General features: G+C 36.8%; 1 long non-coding RNA gene across 4 annotated transcripts in view; it reads left to right on the top strand.

The window, feature by feature from the left end:
* The window catches only part of LOC112665570 (uncharacterized), a 98,801-nt gene that overhangs the window by 31,820 nt on the left and 40,027 nt on the right, over positions 1-26,954 (top strand). For 3 of the 4 annotated variants that reach the window (XR_004809885.2, XR_004809884.2, XR_004809887.2), the window contains one exon: positions 19,560-19,677. This is a non-coding gene — a long non-coding RNA (uncharacterized LOC112665570). Of the gene's footprint in view, positions 1-19,559; positions 19,678-25,210; positions 25,425-26,954 lie in introns of those variants that run through there. The other variant, XR_004809886.2, reaches the window with a different exon arrangement.

Raw genomic sequence — 26,954 nt, 5'->3', positions numbered from 1 at the left:
TTTGCCACAATAGGCATATTCCTAAACAAATTGTATGACATATATTTTTATATATTACCATTGCCTAGATTCCTTAAATGAACTTTCTCCTATGAGAGGACTCATTCACCCTAACTAAGGAAAACTTTTAAGTAAAGACACACTCATAGTTTTCTCCTTGCCAGAAACGGCAGTGTCAGGTTTCTCCAGGGGAGGATGACCACAAATGCCACTCACCAGTTTAAATTAAAGTACTCATCTATAGCTGGTGTTTGAGGTTGAGCCATATACAAATAGAATTAGGGCCAGCCTTTACCAAGATGACTCAAGAGAAATGGTTTGAGTTCTGCAGTAGGCAGGGACTCTCATCTACAGTGGCTTTCCTTGGTTTTTGTGGTGTCCCAAGTGGAGTGTTTTGTGGGCAAAGGGGAGATGGTGAAAGAGTTAGGGGGGTAGGGAATTGATCTTCACATGCAGGAGTCTCAGAGCTCTGCACTCTATTTTCTCATACCATGTTGGGCTGTTCTGACCTGACTTCAAATGATGATTTCCTCCATTTCATGGGAACATTTAGGGAGAATAATAATGAAAGGTACCTGTTACAGGTTGAATTGTGTCTTTTCAAAGCTCATACACTGAAGTCTTAAGCTTCAGGACTTCAGAAGGTGACCTTATTTGGAGAAAGGGTGTTTACAGGAGTAATTGAGATAAAGTGAGTTCAGTAAGGTAGGCCCTAATCCAATATGGCTGGGATCCTGAAAAAAAAAAAAGGGAGAAAATTCAACATAGAAATATTCAGAGGGAAGACAATGTGAAGACAGAGAAAAAGTGGCCATCTGTAAGCTAAGAAGAAGTATGGAACATTCTTTCTCATAGGCTTAGAAGGAACCAATTCTGCTGACACCTTGATCTTGGACTTATAGCCTCCAGAACTGTAAGACAATTAATTTCCGTTGTTTAAGCCATCCTGTTTAAGTAATTTGTTATGACAGCCCTAACAAATGAATGTAGTACCATTTGGGCACATTTATTATGAGTCAAGTACTCTCTCATCTAATTAGCTCATCTAGTTCCATAAAAACCTATTAGGTAAGTTTACAGGTGAAGAAACTGAGGCTCAGAAAAGCTAAGTAATTTACCCAAGGTCACATATCAGAAGTGGTAAAACCAGGATGGCGGCTTAGAATCTTTCTGAAACTTGTGTGATTTCCATTATGCCATGTACTTCGTAAGGGCAAAAGACTAATACTAGATTATATCAAAATAACCTTACACATCAAATCATTTTCTTGTCATGGAATTTGGCTCTTGATGCTGAAGACAGTTCTTGTAACTACAAGTCCTTTGAATTGAGCCTGTGATTGTTTCCCAAATTTATTTCCCAGATGATATTTACCAGCACAGGTGTGATGAGATCAAGGTAACTACAGTAAAAAATTCTCTAGTTTTAATGTTTGTTGTTGTTTTGCCAGACCTCTTTACATACAATATAATTGCTATTTTCCCCAAAGAAAAATTAAGTATATAATACTCTTTTCATAACTTTCACTGCAGGTATTTGTTAATTAGCCCTTTCAAATTTCTGATTTGTTATTGTATTGAAGACCAATACAATAATTCAGTTGATTTTAATTTGTTTGCCCATCATGTGATTTCACATATTAATTCTTCTACTGAAATACAGTTAAACTTGTCTTTGTAGATTAATAATACTCCTTGCATTTACTTAATCTGATATATATATATAGTTGAATATATATATGTATATATATGTATAGTTAAGATAAGTGGCACTTATTGTAATTAATAACTTGTATGGCTTTATTCTTAATATTTTTATGTCTCCCATTTCCTATGCTTTCTTATTTTGTATTTTTCCAGTTTTTTTGTTGGAACATTTGATTTTTTTTTTTTTTTTGGTCCAGATTTTTTTCCTTCTAGTGGTTTGGGAATGATATATCACATGCCTACTATTTTATAGATATACTCAGCATTTAATAAAAATATTTATTTAGAATACTGAAGGAGCCTAATTCTTTATCCCTTTTCCTTTGTATCTTGGACTTACTGAGAAACAGACACAGCAACATCCTGCTAGGAATTAAAACAATATTTACCTCAATGCTGCTAAAATAGGCTAGAGAAGTAGCTGAGCCTGAAGCTGAAGCAAAGCTTCCTATTCCTTCCCCACCTATCAGAAGAGGAGCGGGGAGCAAGAGGCTTGCCCGAGGGTCCTAGCCTCCTAGCAACAGGAAGCAGAGAATCCAGAATAACTTCTGCTGGGCCAAACTCTGAGAGGAGAAGCAGTAAACACAAGAGGTAGAGCAGGAACCCCAAATGACTAGCCATGAGCAGACATAACCATCAGTGACTTCCACCCACTCTGAATTAGATTCCTCTGGGCTATTTTAAGGTCTTTGCAGACCCTGGAAACTTGTATTTAAGAGATTCCCCCCATATGTCAAATCAAATACTATATATATTTATTTTTCCATTATAATTTTTGAAGGATTTCTTTGTAATTTTGATTTTGAAAGTGGTTAGCTCTGAATAAATCTTAATTAATGCTCAGTTCTGATGTCTTGGCAATCATTAAGTAGAGTCAGATATTCTGATTAAGTGAAAAAATCAATCTATAAATTATTTCCACAAGTATTTTTTTAAATATTTTATTTATTTATTCATGAGAGACACACACACACACACACACAGAGGCAGAGACACAGGCAGAGGGAGAAGCAGGCTCCATTCAGGGAGCCCGATGTGGGACTGGATCCCGGGACTCCGGGATCATGCCCTGGGCCGAAGGAAGATGCTCAACCGCTGAGCCACCCAGGTGAACCTCCAAAAGTATTTTTTGAATATCATATTTAGCAATTAATAAAGTTGATATATGGTATGTTGTTAGGACTGTGACTGCACATTTGTTAAAATTTCAATATTTGAGGGGTTTTTTGGGGGGAAAAAACCTTTTTTCTTAGTTCCAACATATTCATGGGTTTGGGATACTGGGCCTATGATTCGTAATGTAGAAGACAGTGTGATACATTGTTCTCTGAGGAGTTTATCTTGCCTCAAATCTTTCTGTGCCCTTATTCTGGAGCTACTATTAGGTGGCTGTGAGAAATTCTGGATCAGCTTTATGTCTTCTAATTCCTCATTCACTTATTCCTTGTTTTACTTCTGCATTGTATCCTCAGCGAATTACTGGGCTTAATCTTTTGTCTCTATAGTTTCCCTCGAACAGAATCCATTCTGATACTTGGTCCTTCCTTGAGGTCTTTTTTTTTTTTATATATATAATCCTTCTTTCCATTTCTGAGAGGTTTTGTTTGTTCTTTTATAACCTCTCATTATGTCATAAATGTGAGATCTTCTGTCATTCTTTAGAAGATGTATTATTCTTTAAACGTTTTTAAAGGTTGTATTTATTTAGTTTAGAGAGAGAGAATGAGCACAAGCAGGAGGGGCAGAGGGAGAGGGAGAGAGAACCCAAGTAGACTCTGCACTGAGAGGGAGCCTTGAGGTGGGGCTCTATCTCACAACCCTGAGATCACAACCTCAGCCTGAATCAAGATTCAGACGCTTGACCAACTGTGCCACCCAGACACCCCTTGTTCTTTAAAAATTGTAACGTCTTTGTTGACATAAGATTCAAATGCCATAAACCTAATCTATGGAAAGTCTGCAATTTGATGGATTTTAATATGTTCACAGAGTCATGCAACTATCACCACAATTATTCTGTGGTTTTTGGGTAGAGTATTCTATAGGTATCTGCTAACTATAGATGGTTTATAGTATTACTCAAATCTTCTGTATGCTTGTTGATCTTCCACTGTTCTATCCATTTCTGAATGAATATGAAAGTCTTCAGCTATTCCCAATGAATTGTCTATTTCTCCCTTCAGTTAGAGCTCTCTTATTGTTGCTTTTAAGTGAAATATCTTTCTCCATCCTTTAATTTTCAACTTACTTCCATCTTTGAATCTAGATTATTCTTATGTGGACTGCATATAGTTAGATCTTGTGTGGGTTTTTTTTTTAATTCAGCCTGGCAAATTCTACCCTTTGATTAGATTGCCCAATTCATTTACATTTGATGTTAATATCAGTATGGTTTCTTTATGTTTGCTATTTTGCAGTTTCTTTTCTATGTATTACATATTTTTAGTTCCTTTGTTACTCTTTTACTGCTTTCTTCAGCAGTAAGCGAATTCCTTTACTGATTTTTTTCACTGTATTTTATTGAGCTATTTTCTTAGTAGTTGTTTAAAGGCTCACAATAATCTTAACTTCTCGTAATCTTCTTAAAATTTATAATAATTTACATACAATGAGATGCAAATGTTACTACTATATAACTCTATTCCTTTCCCAATTTGGGGGCTGTTAATGTCATACTAATTACATTTGTATATGCTATAAACCCACACCACATTATTATAATTATCACTTTATAATATTTATTGTCTTTTAAAGAGGCTGAGAGAAGAAAGGTGTATGAGTGCATATTTATAATTTATTATATTAACCTTATTATTTATTATTTCTGGTTCCCTTCAATTGTTCATATTTTCACCTGGTGTCATGGCCTTACTGTAATACAGCTTTGCTCTCCACCATCATTTCTGTGTTATTATTGTCAAATATGTTACATTTCTATATGTTATAGCTCTAACAATTCAATTACATACATACTGTTTTATACAATTGCTTTTTATTTTTATTTATTTATTTAAAGATTTTATTCATTTATTCATGAGACACAGAGAGAGAGAGGCAGAGACATAGACGGAGGGAGAAGCAGCCTTCCTGCAGGGAGCCCGATGTGGGACTTGATCCCAGGACCCCGGGATTATGACCTGAGTAGAAGGCAGACACTCAACCACTGAGCACCCAGGCAACCTACAATTGCTTTTTAAAGTCTGTAAGAGAAGGAAGAAGAAGCATGCAGCTATACTGAGTCTTCTAATTTCCTAAATAATTACATTTGCCAGTGTAGATTGAGATTACTGTCTGATGTCATGTGTTTTCAACCTAAAACTCTTCTTTTAGGATTTCTTCTAAGTCAAGTCAGCCATCAATCAGTTATCTCTGTTTTTGTTTATCTGGGAATATCCTTATTTCATCTGTGTTTGAAAGACAGTTTTGCTGGGTATCAGATTCTTAGTTTTCTTTCAGCATTTGGAATATATATCTCATTGCCTTCTGATATCTATTACTTCTGATGAGAAATTAGCTGTTAATCTTACTGAGATTCCTTTGTATGTGATGAGTCATTTTTCTTTTGCTGTTTTCAGGTTTTCTTTTTGTTTCTGTCTTTCAGCATTTTGACTGATGTATTTGAATGTAGATCTCTTTGTGTTGATCATGCTTGGAGTTCATTGTGCTTAGACATTTAGATTCACTGATCTTTCTTCTACCAACTCAAATCTACTGCTGAACCTGTTTAATAAATTTCTCATTTCAAATATTATATTCTCCCACTCAAAATATCCTTTTTGTTTCTTTTAAGAAATAATTTCTCTTTATTCCTATTCTCTATTTGTTGAGACATTGTCACCATATCTTCTTTTACGTCTTTTAGAAGGTTTTCCTTCAGTTCTTTGAACATATTTACAATAGCTCTTTTAAATATTTATCCACAAAAGCTCATGTCTGGCCGCTCTCAAAAGCAGTTTCTCTTGCCTGTTTTATTTTTCTGTGTGTGGAACACATTATCCTGTTTCTGTATATGTATCAATTTTTTTTTTGTAGAAACTGGACAATTTTAGTAATATATTGTATTTAGATACAATATATTGATTTCTATGAACTCTACCCTTCCCTGGCCTTGTTTTTGTTGTTTCTTGGCTTGTACAATTTATTTTCAAAACAGTGTGCAGCTTTTGATGTTGTTCCTTACAGGGCATAGACTGGACAGGTGCACTTTTATTCTGACCCATCTCCCCAGGAGATAGCAGTTGTTTTCAGTGGGCTTTCATTTAATGTATCTTTTCCTAACCTTACCTTTAGGTTTCTTGATTTTTTTAAAAGGTTTTATTTATTTATTCATAAGAGACACACAGAGAGAGAGAGAGACAGAGAGATACAGAGAAAGACACAGGCACGGGCAGAGGGAGGAGCAGGCCCCTTGCAGGGAGCCTGACATGGGACTTGATCCTGGGTCTCCAGGATCACACCCTGGACCAAGGGCAGTGCTAAATCCCTGAGTCACCGGGGCTGCCTGGTTTCTTGATGTTTTGTCTCTATTGACATCATACTAGGCTGTTGGTCCAGACTAATTGCTAAGAAATAGGCCTATTGTTTCTGACAACAGCCTATGGCGTATATTGTTCCTCATTCTGATCCAACCAAACTCAGGCCCCTTTGTAGGAGTACTCTTTGAGGACAGTCTTTGAGACTTGCTCTGACCACAATATAATTCTTGTTAGCTGTCTTTTTCCTGATTTTCTTGATTTAACTCTAGCTTGTCTACTGTTTTGCTTGTGGATACCATGGAGTTACAAGTCTCTTCTTAATTTCTCTTACCAAAATCTCCACTTTTTTTCAATAGAATAGTTTGAGCTCTTCTGTGTTCTGTACCAGATAGCATCATTTCTATTAAGGAGAGCTACAGAGTTTTCTGTTTTTATGATCTGTCTCTTCCTCCTGGGAAGAAAGGTACAAGAAGAAAGGTACAAATGGTATCTTTGCTGTGGAGCTCGTGATAGGAACAATGGCTCACTTCTCTCAGAGTAACACCCTTACTCTATAAGTAGAGGGATATATCGGGTAATAATGTTTGGACTTCTTGGCTGTTTCAGTACACAGCCCCTGCTCTATAAGTGATCAGGACAAGGGTGACTGGAGTTTAATATTGCATTTGGGATAAATATTCTGTCTAACAAATTGGGTCTGGGTAGAAGGGAGCCCAGACCTCTCATCTGCACCTGTCTATTACAGAGCTTCTGCAATACAGAACTAGGAGTAATAAGAAATACTGGCAGTCTGCTTCTCCAGGAATAATAAGAAATACTGGCAGTCTGCTTCTCCTGGAGAGAAACTATCACTCTATACAGGGAGCTGTGAGGAGAGGAAGCCCTGTGTTCTTGATTGCACCCAATTGGAGTAGAGCTATTATGCTGCTGAGCTGAGGGTCAGGGAAAGGGCATGTTGTGGCTCAAGTGCCATGACTCCATGTTCTTATCAAGAGTTAATGTATTTTCTAGAATAAATATTTCTCCATTTGCCATATACCCTTAGGACACTTTTCAGGCACTTTAAATCCTTATTTAAAAATAATTTTTACCAGTTACAGTTGTTTTGCTAGGGAGAGGATCCATATAGCTTCTCATGGCTAATAATGCCACTCTGAGCTATCATTCTTTTTTTAGAATCCTACCTCGATCATCTGTATTATTCATTTATTTGACAGAGAGAGAGAGAGAGAGAAGGAGAGAGAGAGAGCAGAAGGAGGAAGAGTGGCAGAGGGAAAGGGAAAAGCAGACTCTCCGCTGAGCAAGAAGATCCATGCAGGGCTTGATCCCAGAATCCAGAGATTATGACCTGAACCAAAGGCAGATGCTTAACTGGCTGAGCCACCCAGGCACTCTGATACTTGTTCTTCTAATGATAATCCATCTTAGATGCACAATGGAACCAACTGGGAATCTATAAAAAATATTAATACTTTGGGCCCACCCTAGATTTTTGTTTGTGGTGCAATCTGGGCATCAAAATTTAAAAAAAAATCTTCAGGTTTTTTATGCGCATTTAAAATGGAGGAACACTTTTACATATATTGAGTTTTATGCTTCTTTTTAATGGACTTGCTTTTTCTTGTTTTATTGTATTTTTCTTTGTATTTATTGTCCCTGTTTACTTGTTAAAGAATGCTTTTTCTGTTTCATAGATTTCCTATGATTGTGGGAAAAAATAAGGACTTTTTAAAATAAATATTAAAGAATATTCAACAAATATTCTGGACACTCCTGACAAAAGTGTCCATCTTCTAGAGTGGAGGACCTTATTCAGTATGGATATGGCCAACACTATGGTCTCTGCTAAACGTGCCTGCATAGCTCTATTCAGGAAACAAACATTTCTACTGACTAATACTTGCACAATTCAATATAGAAGATAGGCCTGCCTATGTACTTTGAGTGAGTCCCATAAAGACTTCTTCTGCTCCTTACATCCTTTAATTCCAAATATGAAGAACTCTTAGAATATTTTATATAAATGGAATTATATAATATGTGACTTTTTGTGTTTGGCTTCTTTCACTCTGCATAATATTTCCCTTTTTAAAAAATATTTTATTTATTTATTCATGAAAGACATAGAGAGAGAGGCAGAGGCATGGGCAGAGGGAGAACAGGCTCCTCACAGGGAGCCCAATACAGGACTCGATCCCGGATCCTGGACTCAAACCATGCCCTGATCCAAAGGCAGAGGCTTAACCGCTGAGCCACCCAGGTGTCCCAACTCTGGACAATATTTCTGAGGTTCATCCATGTTGCATTTTGTTATCAGTTCTTTATTCCTTCTTATGGCTGAGTAATATCCCATTGTATGTATATATTATGATTTATTTATCCATTTATCCATTGATGGACATTTGGTCTAAGTTTTGGCTATTGTAAATAGTGATGATATGAACATGTATACATATGTTTTGTTCGAAAACAAAAATAATTCTTTGGGGTAGACTTTCTAGTTCAAATAGTAATTCTATCTTTCATTTTTAGGGGTGGAATTTCTAGCTCATATGGTAATTCTATCTTTAATTTTTTAAGGAACAACCAAACTGTTTTTCACAGTGGCCAAAACATTTTATATTCCTTTTGGCAATGTACAAGCATTTCAATTTCTCCACAACTTTGCCAATACTTTTTCTTTTTCATTATGGCCATGTCAGTGGGTGTGAAGCAGTATCTTTTTATGGTTTTGATTAGCATTTCCCCAATGACTAATAATGTTGAGTAATTTTTTTCATGTGATTTTTGGCCATTTGGGTATCTTCTATGGAAAAAAATCTATTTGAATACTGTCTTAATCTGTTTGGGCTGATATAACAAAAATATCATAAACCAGTAACTTATAAACAATCAATATTTATTTTCATGATTCTGGAGGCCAGGAAATTCAAGTTCATGATGCCAAAAGAATCAGGCTCTGATGAGAGCCCACTTTCTAGAAGGCTGTCTTTTTGCTGTAACCCCACATGATGGAAGAGGTGAGAAAATTCTCTGGAACCTCTTATATAAGGGCACTAATCCCATTCATGGGGGCTCTTCTCTCATGACCTAGTATTTCCCAATAGCTTTACCTTTTAATGCCATCACACTGGGGGGTTAGGATTTCAACATATGAATTTGGGTGGGAGGAACACAAACATTGAGACTAGAGCTAGCATTTTGTCCATTTTTAAATTGGGTTACTTGTCTTTTTCTCATTAAGTTTTACAGATTCCTAACAAATTCTGGACCTTTATCAGCTATATTATTATTATTATTATTATTATTATTTGCATTCTGTAGGTTCTTTTCAATTTCTTGATAATGATCTTGATGCACTTGCAGGTCAGGTAAGATTGCCTAGAGAGGCTCTCATCTTGGCTAAGACTCAAAGCCTATGTAAGAGTTAGCTGGAAAAGAAAGAGTTGGGGGTTGAGGGTAGCAATGACCAAAGTATTTCAAGCAGAGGAAACAGCACAGTCAAAGTCCCAGAAACAAGAGATCACAGCATAATCAAGTTACTAGAAACAAGTCAGTATATCTGGAGAGGATGGGAATCAATACACTATGAGGAATCTCTCAAGTCAGGTTAAAAAGTGTAGCCTTTATGCTGAGGAGAATGGGAATCCAGCAAAGTGTTTTAAAGAGAGAACCAACAAGGATGCCTGGGTGGCTCAGAGGTAGAGCACCTGCCTTTGGCTCAGGACGTGATCCCGTGGTGCCAGGATCAATTCCCACATCGGGGTCCCTACACTAGATAGATTACTTTGCTAGCAGAGGGAATAATGTAATGTTTATGAGGAAGAAATGGGCATCTAGGAATATAATTTGTTGAAAGGATGGAAACAGCAAAGAAGGAGAGAAGTAAATGTATAAGAGTATTTTAGAAGATGAAGTTGACTGATCTGGATGACTGCTTGGATAAGAGGAGGACATTAGGAACCACTTGAAAGATTTAGAACCAATGAGTGTTATTGACACATGTAACCATGTCTTTGTTTGATTTTTTATATAACAGGCACAGGACCTGACTCTCAGTTATTCACTTACCAACTAGTTATTTAGGGCTTATGAAGTCAGTTACTATTCTAGGCACTCACTGCTAATGCAGCATTAAAAAAGATCCTGTCTTTGTAGATTTTTCAGTCTATCAACATAGTGTATTGAAAGAAATAAAAGAACATGACTGGAATGTAAAGAATGTATAAGAGAGTGGTACAAAATAGAACTGAAGAAGGCAGGGACCAGACTGTGCAGATCTGGATCATCAAGGATTTTGGAACTTTTCCTAGAAAACCAGGAGTCATTTGTGGCAGAACAATACTAAATGACCACAAAGATTTCTTCTCCTCTTCTTCCTTAGTAATATGGTTGTAGCTGGACATGGGGCCATCTAGGAAGAGGCTGTATCTCCAGTATCACTTGAAGCTAAGTATTGTTAAGTTATTGTTAAAGCCAATGCCAAGTGATATGTGCCACTTTTTAATTTGAACATTAACATAGGTGCAAACTGCTCCATGTTCTTTCTCTTCTCATGAGTTGGGAAACCAGTGCCCATGACCAAAATTCTATAATGTGCAGATGAGAACAGAGTTCTAGACAAATTATGGCCCATGGACAAAATTTGATTGTCCACTGACTTTTATAAATAAAATTATAATGGGGCAGAGCCACATCTGTTCATTTACATACCATATGCAGCTAATTTTGTGTTAAAATGGCAGCGGTTCAATATAGCCAGGAGACCACATGACCCAAAAGTTTGTTGGACCCTGCCCTAAGAATGAAAGAGAAATAAAATGGAAGGAATTTCAGCTCTGTGGAACTAAACTGTCTACCAACCTAGACTTTTCTCTTTGGAGCTGTTACATGAAAGAGAAATAATACTTTTATGTTACTGAAGCTACTGAGTTTTGAGCCTTCTTTTTTTTATAGAAAAGCTTAGGCTTTCCTAATTACACTTTTGAAGATTTTAAGCTGGGAATGATAAGCTTTACTGTCTTCTGTATGAAAAAAGGCTTCAGGAAGGATAAGAGCAGTCAGGAACTTGTTGCAATCATGCAGATGTGAGATAAAAGTAAATTAAATCAGGCTGGTGATGGATAGAGATACAGTGAAGTTGATTTACTGGACATAGTTAATAACTATGTTAATAAATACTAACTTTTGGCACATAGATACTCAATAAATATTCATTGTGCAGACCAAAAGGAAAGTCACAAGAAACCATGTGCTCTGATGGCTTTCATACTCTGTACTTGGTACTGATTGACTGGCTGTAGGCTGCCCAAGAGGGTGGGTATAAACTCCCAGATACTTTCCACTGTCTCTAGGTGCAAGATAAAGTGAGTGGGAGCCCTAAGGTAGCCCCTCAAAGAGAGTCTCAGGTGTAGAGACAGAAATGTGAGAAGTAAACCAACAAAAAAGCTGAGGGAATGGTGGCCCAGTACCCTGGGGGCATCGTGTGTAGAAACAGAAAAAGATTCAAGTGGCTCTCAGCTGAGCACCCGAAGTGTCTGCTATATCCTGTCAGATAAGACTAGGGAAGATTCTGCAGAGGAAGCATTTTGTGAGGTGGATAAGTAGGAATTTGCAGAGTGGATAAGGGAGAACCTGCCTAAGTGAAGAGTTGCAGATAGGTAGGTATAAGCACAGTGAAGACTAGCCAATGTCTCTACCTGCACAGCTTTGTGATAATTATGAAGAGTTTCTCATTACGCCTTGTAATTATTTTGAAATTGCCTTCAGATATTTTATCATTTCATCCAAAAATATTTCAGTACGTAGCTCTAAAAATAAGAACGTTTATTTATTTTATTTTTTCAAGATTTATTTATCTATTTGAGAAGAGAGAGAGCAAGAGCACTTACACAAGTTGGGGGAGGGGTACGGGGAGGGAGAAAATCCCAAGGAGGCTCCCTGCTGAGTATGGAGCCAGACACAGGGCTCAGTCTCACTACCCTGAGATCATGACCTGAGCCAAAATCAAGAGCTGGCTGCTTACCTGACTGAGCCACCCAGGCACCCCTAAAAACAAAAACTTAAAAAAAAATGTAACTAAAATAACACTATCACATTTAGAAAAATTAACAGTGATTCCTTGCTACTATCAAGTATCTAGTCAGAGTTTAGATTTCCCCAACTTCATTTTATATATATGAAATATAAATATACTATATATACTAAACATTAAATATATATTTATATTTATACATAAATGTGCATATATATGATATCAGTCAGTGTATTTGACTCAGGATCCTTAAAATAAGGGCTACACGTTGGATTTAGTTGGTATGTCTTCTAAGTCTGTTGCATTCTACAGGTTCCCTATGAGCACCCACCTTGCTTTCCCTGAAGTTTATTTGTTAGGGAAGCCATGTTATTTGCTTAATAGAGTTGTCTGCATTTTGGATTTTTCTGATTACATTTGGATTTTCCTTAATTGACAGTGAGATGTCATTAAAATATTCCTCTGTTCTGTATAGTTCCTGTAAAGTGCTAGATATGTCTAGAGTTGATGAGGTTTAGTTTTCTTTTTGTTTGTATGTTCCTTTGTTGTACAAGAACACTTCCTAGTGTGCAGTTATATTGTGTAATGTCCTACAAAATTAAATATGTGTTTATTTAATAAACCAACTTTTAGGAATTTACCCTTAAGAAACACCTCCCAAAATATCAAATGACTTAGTAATCCTACTTTTAGGAATTTTCCCTCAAGAAACACCTTTCAAAATACAAAATAACATAGGTAGAAGGCATATTTCTAATAGCAAAATATTGAAAACAATGTACATGACCATGTGTAGAAAATTGGTTGACCGCACCATGGTATATCACACAATAATGCCGTGTGGCCATTTGAAACAGGATGAGGATCTCTGTGAACTGATATGAAATAGTTTTCAGGATTTTTTAACAGAAAAAAAAAGTCAAGGAGCAAAACAGTAGATACATCACACTACGGTTTACATATGAAAGGGGAATATAATACACATATATTCATATACTTGTAATGCTTATTTTTATGAAAAGGAAAGGTCTATAAGCCATGAATGAAAGCAGATAATCATTACCTCTAAGGTAAAAATGGGGAGAGAATAGAAAAAGGGATAATGTAATATGAAGTTTTGACTTATGACTTATGTAAATGTTTTATATATTTAAGCATGACATCTGTATACTTAAAAATAAAATTAAATAAAAATTATATCATAAGAAATGATTTATAATAGAACTTTCCCCCATATTCATCCTTTTATATTTTGGTCAAACACTTTCAGTGTGGATCCCCTGAAAAGGGACCTCTCACTTTAGCTCACTCTATAAAAGTTTAGAGTTCTCGAAACCTGATTTTACATTGCACCATTCCTGAAGGTCTGCTTTGAAAGAGAACCTTAAAATCACATAGTTGAGAGTACATACACAAAAATAACTTGATCAAATACTCTATAACTTCATATCCAAAGTATTGTTTTAAACAGTCTCAAAACAAAGCTATTCATAAAGGGAGGTATTTCTTATAACCCGATTTAGCAAGGCGTTCCTTCCTAAACTTAAGAAAGAGAAGGTTTACAACAAAATAAATCTTGTAGGCAAAATTCCTGCTTTTCTTCTCTGGATTTCAGGTTTTTAGAACTGTGTTAGGATGGCCTTAGCCTACAATTCGTGGGGCTGTTAAAAGCATTCACAGATAATTTGAAGAGGCGTCTGAAGGGAGTAATTCCTTCTATATAGTGAATATGGAAAAAGAAACCAACGATTTAACAGTCCTAGCAGGAAGTGCATCTTCCAGAGCACACCACGAAGGAGAAAGAGCTGCTGTGATGAGGGGAAACGATGGTGTGGATTCTGCTGACCAAGACTCTTTGAAAAGTGATCGAATGGCCCAGATGATGGAGTGCAGTTGTCAAATATGCTGCTTTGGAGGTGTCACATTATTTCTCCTCAGTTAAAAGAATCAACACTGCAGTGCCAGGAGTTGGTAGACCCCAGCACATGTCTTATCCACTGTTGACACATGTGACCTGCAATATGAGACCATTTTTCAGCGATGTAATGTAAAAATACACATTTGGTTCTGGTTTTAGAGGACAAGGATGTCTGTTTGCATCATCAATTTAAATCATCAGTAGCATAATGGCCAGAGTCTCATAGAGTTGAGAAGCCATCAGATTTCTCATATCCAGGGGCTTTAGATGAACTGTGGCTAGTTCATCTCAGGGTGGCATCACCCAGAAGCTCAGGGTGTTCTTCAACTTCTAACCTTCTTAATCACTTCTTTTCAAAGTTTTCTAAAATTTGGCTTCTATGGAATAGCACTTAGTTCTTTGAGTCCATTTATCTTCTGTTTTCCTTGTTTTTTTTTTTTTTTTTAAAAAAAACTTCATTCTCAGGTGCACTGCGGTGGCTCAATGGGTTAAGTGTCTGCCTTTGGCTCAGGTCATGATCCCAGGGTTTTGAGATTGAGCCTCACATCGGGCTCCTTGCTCAGCGTGGAGTCTGCTTCTCCCTCTCCCTCTGTCTGCTGCTCCCCCTGCTTCTGCTCTTTCTCTCTCTCTGTCAAATAAATAAATAAATAAAATCTTTTAAAAAATCTTCATTGTCCTGCACTTAGATTTTATATCTGGTCATATACACTTTGTCACTAAAAAAATACCCTTTCAGTTAATACCCCTGAGATTTCAATAGTATATACAGTTATATCAGATGCAAATGATGACAGTATGTGTCTCCTTTTCAAAGCCTTATTCCGCTTTGTTGTCCTATTTCTTTGCCAGGGACTTAAAGAACAGTCTTAATAGAGCTGGAAAATTTGAAATTCCATCATATTTCTGATGCAGCGTGACCCCCCATTTCCTGCTGTGACTCAGCGATTACCCAGAGGTACAGAGCACAGTAGGATGTCACATTGGACCAGTGATGCTATGGTTAGATCCTGCAAATAGTCTAGAGGGAAGGGAGAAGTTTGGAGAATCATTAGAGAAATTTACCTCCTAGTGTTTGAAGCTTTCAAGAGTTATTAAAGATGTCCCCAGATGAACCAGAGAAAACCCTTCATCTGCTGGGAGCCCTTGAGGAAACTAAGATAGCTCAGCCTCCGCAGCACTGAAATGCTGAGCCATAGGCACATGGTGAAGGGCTCCCTTCCTCTGTATGCTAGGCCTCAGGAAAATGCACACCTCCACTTTGCTCTCCTAAACCTAATTCATCTTGTCTGAACTCCTCACTGTGGATTCCATTCTTGCTCTGGTGCTCGACCATTTTGAAACTGATGCTTTGCTTCTTGCTACGGTCTCACCTTGCGGCTGTCTGTAGTTTCTCTTTGGCTCCGGGTCCTGCAGCCCAGACCTGAGAATTGGAGCCTCCATTTCCCTAGAAAGGGACTGTGGATAGACCATGCTTAGGAACATAATCTAAGTATTTTGGGCATGTTATGTTGTCTTCAGTTACTTTTTTTTAAAAAGAGAGCTCTGTCATTGTCAATTTGGCTAGCTTTCTAAAGGAAATTGTACTTTCTCTCTTTTTTTTCTTTCTTTTTATGTCTCCTTTCTCATCCAATTTCAATTGTATCTTTTTTTTTTTTTTTTTTTGGTCTTAATTGGTTTTCTAAGGGTTTCATCTATTTTCATTTTTATTCTTTATCTGTTTCATTCTTCCAAATAAGCTGTTTTAGGGATCCCTGGGTGGCTCAGCGGTTGAGAACCTGCCTTTGGCCCAGGGCATGATCCTAGAGTCTCAGGATCGAGCCCCACATTGGGCTCCCTGCGTGGAGCCTGCTTCTCTCTGCTTCTCTCTCTCTCTTTCTGTGTGTGTGTGTTTCTCATGAATAAATAAATAAAATCTTTAAAAAAACAAAAAAACAAAAAAAAGAAGTTGCCTTAGAAATTGTACAGATGTGCTTTCTACTATTTTTGTTTTGTTTTTCACTCTAATTTCACCTTTAACTTTACTAACTTCCTCCCACCGTTTTCTTCTTTTTAAAGATTGCTCTTTTTTTAAGTACCATTATTGCTACTCTCCTAAAGACATTCAATGCTGTACATTCTCTTCTCAGTAAATTTTTAGCTTTATTCCATCTGTTTTGTAATGGATTTTCATCTTCCATTGCTTTTAGTTGGTTTTTAACTTTAGTTTTGACTTATCATTTGCTCTAGATCCTATTCAGGAGCATGTGTTTTAGCTTCCAACAGAGAGCTGAAAAAAAAATTAACTAAAAGGATAATTTTTAAACTTAATTCAATATCACACACACAATTTTGTTTATCATATTATAAAGTATTGTCTGATCATTCATGTCAGAAAAAGCTGTATTTAAAAAAAAGTCTCATATGAATGAATTTTTACATTAAGTTCTCCATGAATTTCTACTATTTCTTGGTTTGGGTACATTTGGATTTATATCTGGCAAATTGTCTTCATCAATTTTGCCCTTTATAATTACTTATATCTCTCTTTACCCTCTTTAAAGCACCAAGTTTTGAAAAACCAGCAGCCAAAACTGCTCCTCTTTGTTTGCATTTCACATGATTGCTTTATTTAGCAGTTTTCAGTTCTCCTAGATCACTTAGATTTAAGAGTAATATAAACAATATAAAGCTAGCTTTTGTTTCATTATATTTGGACTATTTCTGGATTTCTTTTTTTTTAAGATTTGTTTATTTATTTGAGAGAGAGATACTGAGCATGAGTGGGAGGGGGAGAAGGAAAGAGAGAGAGAATCTCAAGCAGACTCCTCACTGAGCACGGAGCCTAATATGAAGCTTGATCTTACGACTCTGAGATAGAGACCTGAGCCAAAACCAAGAGCTGGACTTTTAACCAACCGAGACACCTAGGTGCCCCAATTTCTGGCTTTCGGTAGAGTAAATCAGAAAACTAGAATGCTTAGTATATGCCCACTCTTTTATTTTATGACTTTATTAAGTTCTTTTATCACTTAAGTGTTCCTTCTTGTCCTCTTATTGTTAAAAATTTATTATTCATTTGTATTTTCCCATTATTAATTTAGGAGTCATGTTGTGTTTTTTACTTTCACTAATCATTACCTTACTCCTGAAACTCATACTCTCTCATATTAGATATGTATCAAATCATGATATTCTGATTTGCATAAAGATGTCAGTGTACTGATTGGAAGAGCTCAAAATCAAGGTAGTTTTCTCTGTTTCTTTTATTATTGCTTCCCCATTTCTGCTCCTTTTATCTTTCTGGAGATTTTACTATTTGCATGATTGACTACCAGATTCTATCCTATGTATTCGCTCTGTGATCATCCCATTTTTGGTTTATCCATTAAAGAAACTTTTTTTGAGGGAGCACATGCATGCACATAGCGTGGGGAGGGGCAGAGAGAGACAGATAGAGAGAATATTAAGCAGGCACCATGCTCAGCACAGATCCTGATCTGGGCCTCTATTCATGACCCCAAGATCATGACCAGAGGTGAAATCAAGAGTCAGTCGCTTAACCGACTGAGTGACCCAGGCGCCCCTCATTAAAATCTTTAATATGAAAATCAGCAATTCCATTCAGGAGTAGGATCTCCTTAAGTGTGTGTATTATTGTCCCCATTATTTTTGTTATTATGATCTGTCTCATCCAGCAATTCTATTTCACGAGAGGCTTCCTAGCCTAGGTATTCTTGCTATTATCCTCCTTTTGAGTTTTCAATCCTCCTATGTATGTCTTTAATATTTATGGTTTGATATATCTCAGGGTTCACACCAAGACATTGGGGTCTATTAAACAGTGACCAACAGACACATGGAAAAAGGCAAAGCAATCTGTGCTCTGGTGAACAATTGATGTACCAGCTAATAGACTGACAGTCCTCAGCTGAGTCACCAGCAGCAAGCTCTCTACCCCAGTACTCTTGTGACTCATGGATTATAATTCCCAGTCTCAAGGATAGGGACAGCTTGGCAGAGGTCTGGGAGATTTAGCAGGTGTTTCGAGGAACACGTATTTGGTGATCCACGGATCTTTCTTGAGTACAGACGACTCTGATCCTTATTCCTATGTTGGTTCTCTGACTCCCATCTTGTCCAGGAGGGAACAAATCCCTGTGCCTCTGTAGAGATTATGGTTCAGCACATACATCCAGGCTCTGGCCATGTTTTTGGTGCTGCTCTACCACTAAAGAGGAGGATCTGAATTGAAAAATGAAAGCAGAAACAACAGAATACTTGTTAACATAGTTATTCTTTAATAGGGAGTTTAGCTCATTTGCACAGTTTTCTTTATTTCCTTTATTACATAAAAGGATTAATTTCCTCTAATCTTTTGGCATGACATGCAAAGTAAAAGTACTATTTTAAATTATGCCTGTGGTTGCATTTGAGTTTTACACACATATATATATTTGATCCTACTTTTTTCTAATTATCAAGGCATCCAATTTTGTTTAGAAAGAGTATATCTGATAATGAAGGGAGATAGTCTCTGGAATCAGACTCTGGGTTTGAGCTTGGTGTCCACCACTTACTAGCTATATGACTTTATTCGTTTCCTCATCTATCAAATGAGGACATAATCCTTATAGTGTTGTTCTGTGGATGGAATGAAATAACACAGGCAAAGAACCTAGGACAGTGGGAGGATGGTGTCCAGCATACAGTAACTACTCAAGAAATGTAATTTCTTGATTTATCCTTAACTCAATGTTTTATTTGGTTTCTGTAATCACCTCCATTCCTTTTATATAAAATTTTTCTGCATTGAGTTTTTCTTTATAATACTGAATGGCGAGGACATTTTAGATTCAGAAAATACTTTTGGTTATAAATCTAGTCCAGTAGAGATCTAGCATCAAGTGCACATGGAAACTGAATCCAGCAAAGCACTGTTGCTTTGCTATATGCCTGCTTATTTTTAATGATATAATTTATCATGACAGCAGATGATAACAGTGATAAGAATATGTAAAAGGCATTGTGCTATGCTCCTGTTATTGGTGACAGGAAAAAAAAGAATAACATTCTTGAATAAAGTTAACTGGGGATCCCTGGGTGGCGCAGCGGTTTGGCGCCTGCCTTTGGCCCAGGGCGCGATCCTGGAGACCCGGGATCGAATCCCACGTCGGGCTCCCAGTGCATGGAGCCTGCTTCTCCCTCTGCCTGTGTCTCTGCCTCTCTCTCTCTCTCTCTCTCTCTCTGTATGACTATCATAGATAAATAAAAAAAAATGAATAAAGTTAACTGTAGTCAATTACTGGAAGTCCTCAGTAATGTTAGGTTTCACATTTATGAAGTCTAATGGCTCTAAACTACATTTATTAGTAATATTTCTGTGAAAAAATAACATCAATTTTCTATTTAAAGTATTGTTTTATAATATGTTTTTCAATAACCCTAGGTTTCTTATCAACATGGTTATCACCATATATCAATTATACTGTTACATTTCTGTTCTGGATTTTGATTCATTTCCTGGCCAGCTGGGATGAACAACCAAATAATATTCTCAGGAAAAGGTCTGTATGTATAATGTTTGAATATGAAAATATCTCTCTATCGCTTTCACATTAATCATAATTTAATCACAAAAATGTATTACAAACTTTTTTTCTTTCTAGAGTCTTGGAAGATACATTTTTATTTTACTTTAAATAAAAAAGTTCTAAAATTTAACTAGGAAATCCATCTATCTCCTTCTCCCCTCTCTGCAACACTGTTCATTATTTTACATGAAACTCGGGAATCTTTTTCATCTGTACACTCAAATATTTGCTTAACCAAGAGCATTTTCATTAATTGCTATATTTAACCTTTTTTTCTTTCTATTATTCTGCTTATGCCTCTTCTAGAATACCTATAATTCTCAAACAACCTCTCCTTTTTCTGTCTTTCACATGTAACATCTTATTATCTTTATCTGAGAACTGAAATATCCCCTATAAATTCAACATTTTCTCTGCATGTTTTCATTTCTTTGTTGACTAAACCAGGTTGTCCCCTGAGGTCACGTTCTTCCATGTGTCCTCTGCATCCCACATACATCAATGCCAAAAGGTGAGGGATCTCCCTGCTTGTCTTCACTTCCGAACAATCCATCCCCTTTCCAAGGAAGCAAAGACTAAAACAAAAACAAGACTGAACAAAAGCTCTTCTTTGAAACTTAGGCCATTCACCTACACTATTCTCTGCCACTGCTTGTTGTGTAATCTATTGACTCCCTATCATTCCCCTTTATTGAGTGAAGAGATTGATTCTAGATTGAGACTTTCTAGTCACCTTTATGAGATGCTTTTGTTTGTTTTTTGTTTTGTTTTGTTTTGTTTTGTTTTGCCTTGCTTCTTTCATAATTTCCTTTTACTCTTTGGTTTTTAACAGTTGGACTGTGATTTATCTAGGAGTGGATCTAGATACATCATTCTACATTTGCATCCTTCCTACTTTGAGTTCTTCATGCCTTTTATGCTTAGATTTGTTTTTGGTATTGCATTGAGATGTTTTCAGTCATTTCCTTAAATAATTTTTCTCTCTCATATTTCTTTCTGGGACTTCTATTACATGTATGTTGATATGGTTTATTCCTTCAAAACCTCCCTGTTGCACTTACGATAATGATCTTTCTTTTTTATGATGTTCTATGAAGGCTCCATAGGATTTGACTCTTGTTTACATTTCAACTTTATTTTATGTAAATGTTTTTCTTTCTCTCGCATAATGCTCAGGTTACATGGCTTTATAATTACTCTTAGATCAAAATTTATGAAGGAAGGAATGTATGGTTGTAGGATTGATGGCTTCAGTTTTTACTGGCTGTTGGCCAGGAGCCATGCTCAGCTCCTAGTACCCACTCACAATTCCCATCATGTCAGGAAGTTCCCCAGGAATACCTCTTGCTTCTGCAAGGCCCACAAAGGAGACAGAGTGCAAAATGAAAGGAGGCTACAAGGCACACCAAATTCTACTGACAAGAAGTAGGCTAACAAAACTACTCAGCTGTAAACCCATGCTACCTTTCATGAAAAAAGAAAGGTAATTCTGAAAACAGACCCAAAGGCCCAGAGGAAGGAATCAAGAGCCACAAAAGAATTATTTCAGGCCCTGAAATATAATCAAGAAACTCAATATTTACTTGGCTAAATTTCAGAATTGCTATGGAGCAGTGACTTCTTTGTATCTTTTTTTTTTCTTTTTTTAAAATTTATGATAGTCACATAGAGAGAGAGAGAGAGAGAGAGGCAGAGACATAGGCAGAGGGAGAAGCAGTCTCCATTCACCAGGAGCCCGACGTGGGACTCAATCCCGGGTCTCCAGGATTGCACCCTGGGCCAAAGGCAGGTGCCAAACTGCTGCACCACCCAGGGATCCCTTCTTTGTATCTTCTATTTCACCTTATGAAATGGGAATGTCTATAGCCACTATCCTATCCCTATCTAACCATTAAATATTTTAGGGGATAGAAAATTTATCTATTTAGTTTTACAGATCCACAGATTATAGAATCTCATGAGAGGCATTATAGAATCTCATGGGACCAAAGAGTCTCATCCATACCAAGACCTGTAGATTATGGCTTCTGAATAGATACTGTAATCAGACAACATCTAGGGGCAAGGGGTCCCTGGAAAAGAGTGGATCTATTTTGCTGATGACAGGAAAAAGAATCATTAGGGACCAGAGGACATACTGTAGCAGACTGCCTTGTTATATGGCTTTCCATATCCCCACTTCCTAATGTTCATGCGTTTGTGTGATCCCCCCTTTGAATGTGGACAGGAACTATAACTTACTTCTAACCAACAGAAGATGGCAATGGTGAGGGATGCATGTGACTGCATGTACATAATTATGTGATTACATTAGACAAGATAATAGCTCTCATCTTACTGGGGCCTTTCTCCTCCTTGCTGGCTTTGTGAAGCAAGCAGCCACTTTGGAGAACTTGACATGGCAGTCACAGCAGATAGCTGTAAAAAGTGAAGAGTGACCTCTGTCCAAGATACAGCAAGAGAGCTGAAGTTCTCAGTCCTACAACCACAAGGAATGGAATCTTGCCAAAAACCTGAGTGAGTCTAAGAATAGATCCTCTCCATGTAAGCCTTAGATGAAAGCACAGCTCTGGATGATACCTTGATTGTGGTCTTGTGAGATACAGAGCAGAGGGCTTACCTAAGTCATATCTGAACTCCTGACCCATAAAAAGTGTGAGCTAACAAATGTGTGTTGATTTAAGCCACAAACTTTGTGGTAACATTGTTATAAAGCAATAAATAACTAATACACTGTTCTCTATTTTTATGTATTTTGAGATATTTATAATAAGTAAGTTAAAAACATTTACTTTTAAGGACCCTATTCCATTTACTTTGTGTTGACTTTTTATAGGCTTCACTTATTTTCTTGATTTTATTTGCCAACTCTTTCTTGGGAAGAGGTCCCTTCAGGCCCTGGGATTTGCTCTCAGAGTAGACAAATGCCCTAAATCAGTTCTCTGTTCCCATGGATGTTAGAAGTTCCCACTGCAGCCCATTTACTGACATTAAGGTTGGTCTTCAATACCTGTTGAATGTGATGCCCCAAAAGCATTCATGTGTTGTGACTCTACAGATCCTAGGTAGGGATCTTTCCTTTCTAAGTAGGAATCTAAATTCTTGTGACAGCTAGAGATTTTAATGCAGTTTATAGGTATCCTCCTATATAGTGCATAAAAAATATCACCTTCAGTACCTGCTATGCCAGTATGCATTTTTGTTATGCCCTTCTTACAATCTTTTTCTTAGGTGACTAAATTGTCCCAGGATACAAAGTTTCTTTATCTTCACATGCTACTCAACTTCCTGCAATGATGTCTAGGAGTCTAGTTTCTAAATGGAGATAAGAAGAAAAGGTTGCCAATGAAGGAGAAGTACTGAATGGGTTGGGAAAGCAGAAAATGACAGTGATTTTGCCTGGCCCACAGTTCCTACGCATTTGTTGAATGGGCTCTGATCTTCCTGAGTAGTACACACTTTCACCCTCTGGATTGGGGAAAGTTTTTGTTACCTTCTTTGAGGCCTTCTGTCCAGTTCTGATTCAGAGGGTGGAGTATATGTTGTGTAATCCAAGAATATGCATTTCAATTCCATTCTCATGGGTGATTCATTCAGTGGAAATTCTCTCTGCACATTGGGCTATGGTCTTTCTTATTTTTTTTATTTACAGAACTGTCATTACTTTGTCCTTTTGTTTAAATTTGTGGATATTTTACTGTAATGGGAAATTTTAAAATTTTTTTAAAAAGCTGTGTTACACATAGTGTCTGTTACTATCTTAACTTACAAATCTTAGCCTCTTTTTTGGTTTTAATGAAAGGCTGTGGGATTAAGAGAGGACATTGACCTTTTAGATGCCTTTTGTATTGAATCCAGGCTTGTGTCTATCACATTTTTTATCTTCTTTTATTTTAAAAAGCTATAAAGGAAATGACATTTCCTGAATATTGAGTATGTCATGTATGCCAGATATGGCACAGGGCATTTTCACATAAAATTTTTCTATCTAGTTTTGATAAAAACCCTTTAAGTAGGTGTTTTTACATTTATATGAAGAAACTAAGTCATAGGAAATGTAAAACTTTTTTCATAAATGCATATGTTGAAAATAGAATTTAAGCCAAAGTCTTTTGACTTCAAGTGTTGTAGTCAAGAAATTCAACGTCCCAGTTATGTGGGCAAACTTGAGTCAATTTATCTGCTCTCACATTGATCAGGGTGGGTAACATCCTGCCTTCTATGTGGTGGAGCTTTGAATATCTTGGGTCTTTGAACTGGGATTATATAAATGGAATGAACTGAACAGGGCTGCTAAACTACATCTAGCTCACTCATATGAGCTCCATGTAATCTGGATACCTGCCAATAGTGCTTCCTCCATTTGGACACAGTAAGGCTGTTGGCTTACCTTTCTTGGTGCTGATATATTTTGGTCAACCCAGATTCTGGAGTATAGTTGGCTTGGTTAAGTGGCAATGTCTTTCAACCTTCTCATGCCTGAAAAGGCACTGCCTTCTCCCTTTGCAGCATGTCCCATTTGGCCTCTCACTCCCACTCAGGCACAGTTGCTTTACCATCCAAAACTCAAATCATTTCTTCTGGATTTTCTTGTTCTTCTATTTTAGCAAGTTCTCTCAACATTTAATCCCACATTTCTTCTCTTAGGGTACTTTGAGTCTCACTTACTTTTCTATCTTGGTAACCACTCTTCCATGTACTTTTCTAGACACATCTTCAAAAATATTTGGATCAAACCATATCCTAGCTATGTATTTCTGCATCTCCAGGGGGAGAATCTTTTTTAAAAAATATTAAACTCTGTTAATCTAAAGCTTTCCACAATGTCTCTGATACTCTAAATATTTGTACTATTTCTGTGTCAGCATAATTCTCAGGGGGTAGACATCACTAGTATCAGCTGTCTTTAATAGATTTTTGGTCTTTGTTTTAAAGAGGATTTCAGCTAGCTTTCCTTCTACTCTTGTCCAAATGCAAATTATACCTATGGTATAGGAGAGGCCTTCATTTCTTGTTATTTGTTCCATAATAAAGTCCTTTTCTTTTCTGTGGATAAAGCTGAAATATAGATCTCCAAGATTCCTAAGTATAATTAACACATGGTGGATCAAAGGTAGATAAGCCATTCAATTTTGGGATCAATCCTGCTTTAACCCAAGATGAAGGTCAATACTTAATATTCCAAGATTATATATTGTTCTTATATTCTATTTTTAAGTCGGTTTATTTGTATTGTATGAATATTCCAATATTCTCCTATTAGTTTACACAACTGATTGAGAAATACAGCAGAGGGTAGCAGACTGTTTAACTTACTAATACATAGGTTGGTAAACTTCTCTATAAAAGGCCAGATAGTAAATATTTTAGGATTGTGGGCCTTATGGTCTTTATTGCAACCACTCAGTTTTTCCATTGTAGTATGAAAGCAATGATAGACTATATGTAAATGAATAGGCTTAGCTGTGCTCCAATAAAACTTTTGTTTTTTTGTTTATAAAAACAGGAGGTAGATCACATTTGACATGTGCGCCATGGTTTGCCAACTCCTGTTTTAATGCCTGGACAACTAGAACATGGAAGCTATTCTCAAGTCGACTTTTGAAAGAACTAAAGAAACAATCAAAGTCATAGATATAAATGTCTCTTGCTAAAGCCCAAGGTTCAAGGCATGCATTCTGACTCCATAAAATGCCTCTAAGCATGTCTTTTGTTGCTTTTATTTTTAATTTTCTATGTCTTCATCTACTATTCTATTTCCTGTCTTCTTCTTCTCCAAATCCATGATCCTTTTAACCAAATACTGGGATCATGATGGGAAAGACCAGTAATAATACCTTGTCTCCTTATCCAAGCTCTGAACCACTTGAGAAATGAAACAAGGAAGTTGACATGTGGAGACCAACATTTCCTTTTTGTTGCCATGAAAGACCAAATCAGAGGCTGTGAGTTTCCTAGTATAGAGTGAGTCCCAAATGTAGACACTCTTATGAGCCTAGAACTCCTGCTCCCTATGGGCAGCTTGCATTCCAGAGAAAGGAAGAAGGAAGGGCTCTGCTTAATTATTCTTTCCATGTTTACCTTTCAGGTAAGTAATTCCATCTAGCCTGGGCAGGAGTGAGGGAGGCAGCCAAAAAGGTCTAGAAGTACTGTACCAAATGAGGTTTTCTCCAAAGGGGAAAGGAGCATTCCCCAACAAACAATGTCAGCCCAAGCCATGAGTTCCAAAAGACTGTTCTGTGTTGACATGCATAGGCAACATATGATACAACAGATGAAGAAAGCAGTGGGATTCTTAGGTTGAGTGACATTCACACAGCTATTTAAAATCTTCATGCTTTAAATAGTGGTCCCGCTCTGTTGCTCCCCAAAGGATGTGGGAAAGTCAAGAACATTCTCAAAATAATCTGTTTGATGAAGTTCCAGGTTTCTTATCATAATAATTTCTTCTGCAATAACCCAAAAGCCTGGAGAGCAGCTCTTACAGGTCTGCAGCATCATGATTAGCAATTCTTTCTCTTTTCTTCATCACCACCGAACTGTGATGGTCAAATAGAAGTCCTCAGTAAATATTGCTTAAACAAATGAATAAAATCAACCTTCTAAGGTTTTGATTTCCTATCCTCATTATCTTGTTTAAACAGCAATAAGTTTCTCTTTAACAGGATCTGCCCATTCTCTTAAAAAAAAAAAAACCTTCTCTTCAGCTCATAGAAATTTAGATTCATCTTAATATCCTACTTTTCTAATTCATTGCTCTTGAAAAAAAGATGGGAAAGGAGCAGTATCTGATGCATGAGACATAGCCAGAGGTGATGGTATAACTGAAAATGGTTGATAATTGTTGTAATAAAGAAGCGCCTGCTAATTTGTTGCTAATTTATATTTGGAAATTAATGTTGTCTCTGAGGTCTTTAATGAGGGCAGGAAAATATAGAGGCTCCTTTAAAAAGGGAAAATGAAATAAAAAAATAAGTTTCATATTTTCCTTGGTCTGTTGCTTAAGAAGGTTACTGTAGGAAATGTAAATAGACCACAGGAAGCTTTAGAAACTCAGCTCCTTGATTGGAAAAATGGAAATTCTGTTTTTTATGGAAATAAAGTAATTCTATGAAAATACAAAATACAGTTGGTTATCATTTTAAAAAGGTTAGTCTTTTGGATTATGGTTTCTTTGATATAGTACAACTCTGGCACAGGCCATTCCAAGTATATTTCTGAAAGCAAAATAAATGGAAAACTGTTTTCTC

Source organism: Canis lupus, chromosome 27 (assembly GCF_003254725.2).
Source record: "Canis lupus dingo isolate Sandy chromosome 27, ASM325472v2, whole genome shotgun sequence".
In the NCBI taxonomy this organism is placed as follows: domain Eukaryota; kingdom Metazoa; phylum Chordata; class Mammalia; order Carnivora; family Canidae; genus Canis; species Canis lupus.
The sequence above is the reverse complement of the archived record's forward strand: the minus strand, read 5'-3'. Positions and strand labels throughout refer to the sequence as shown.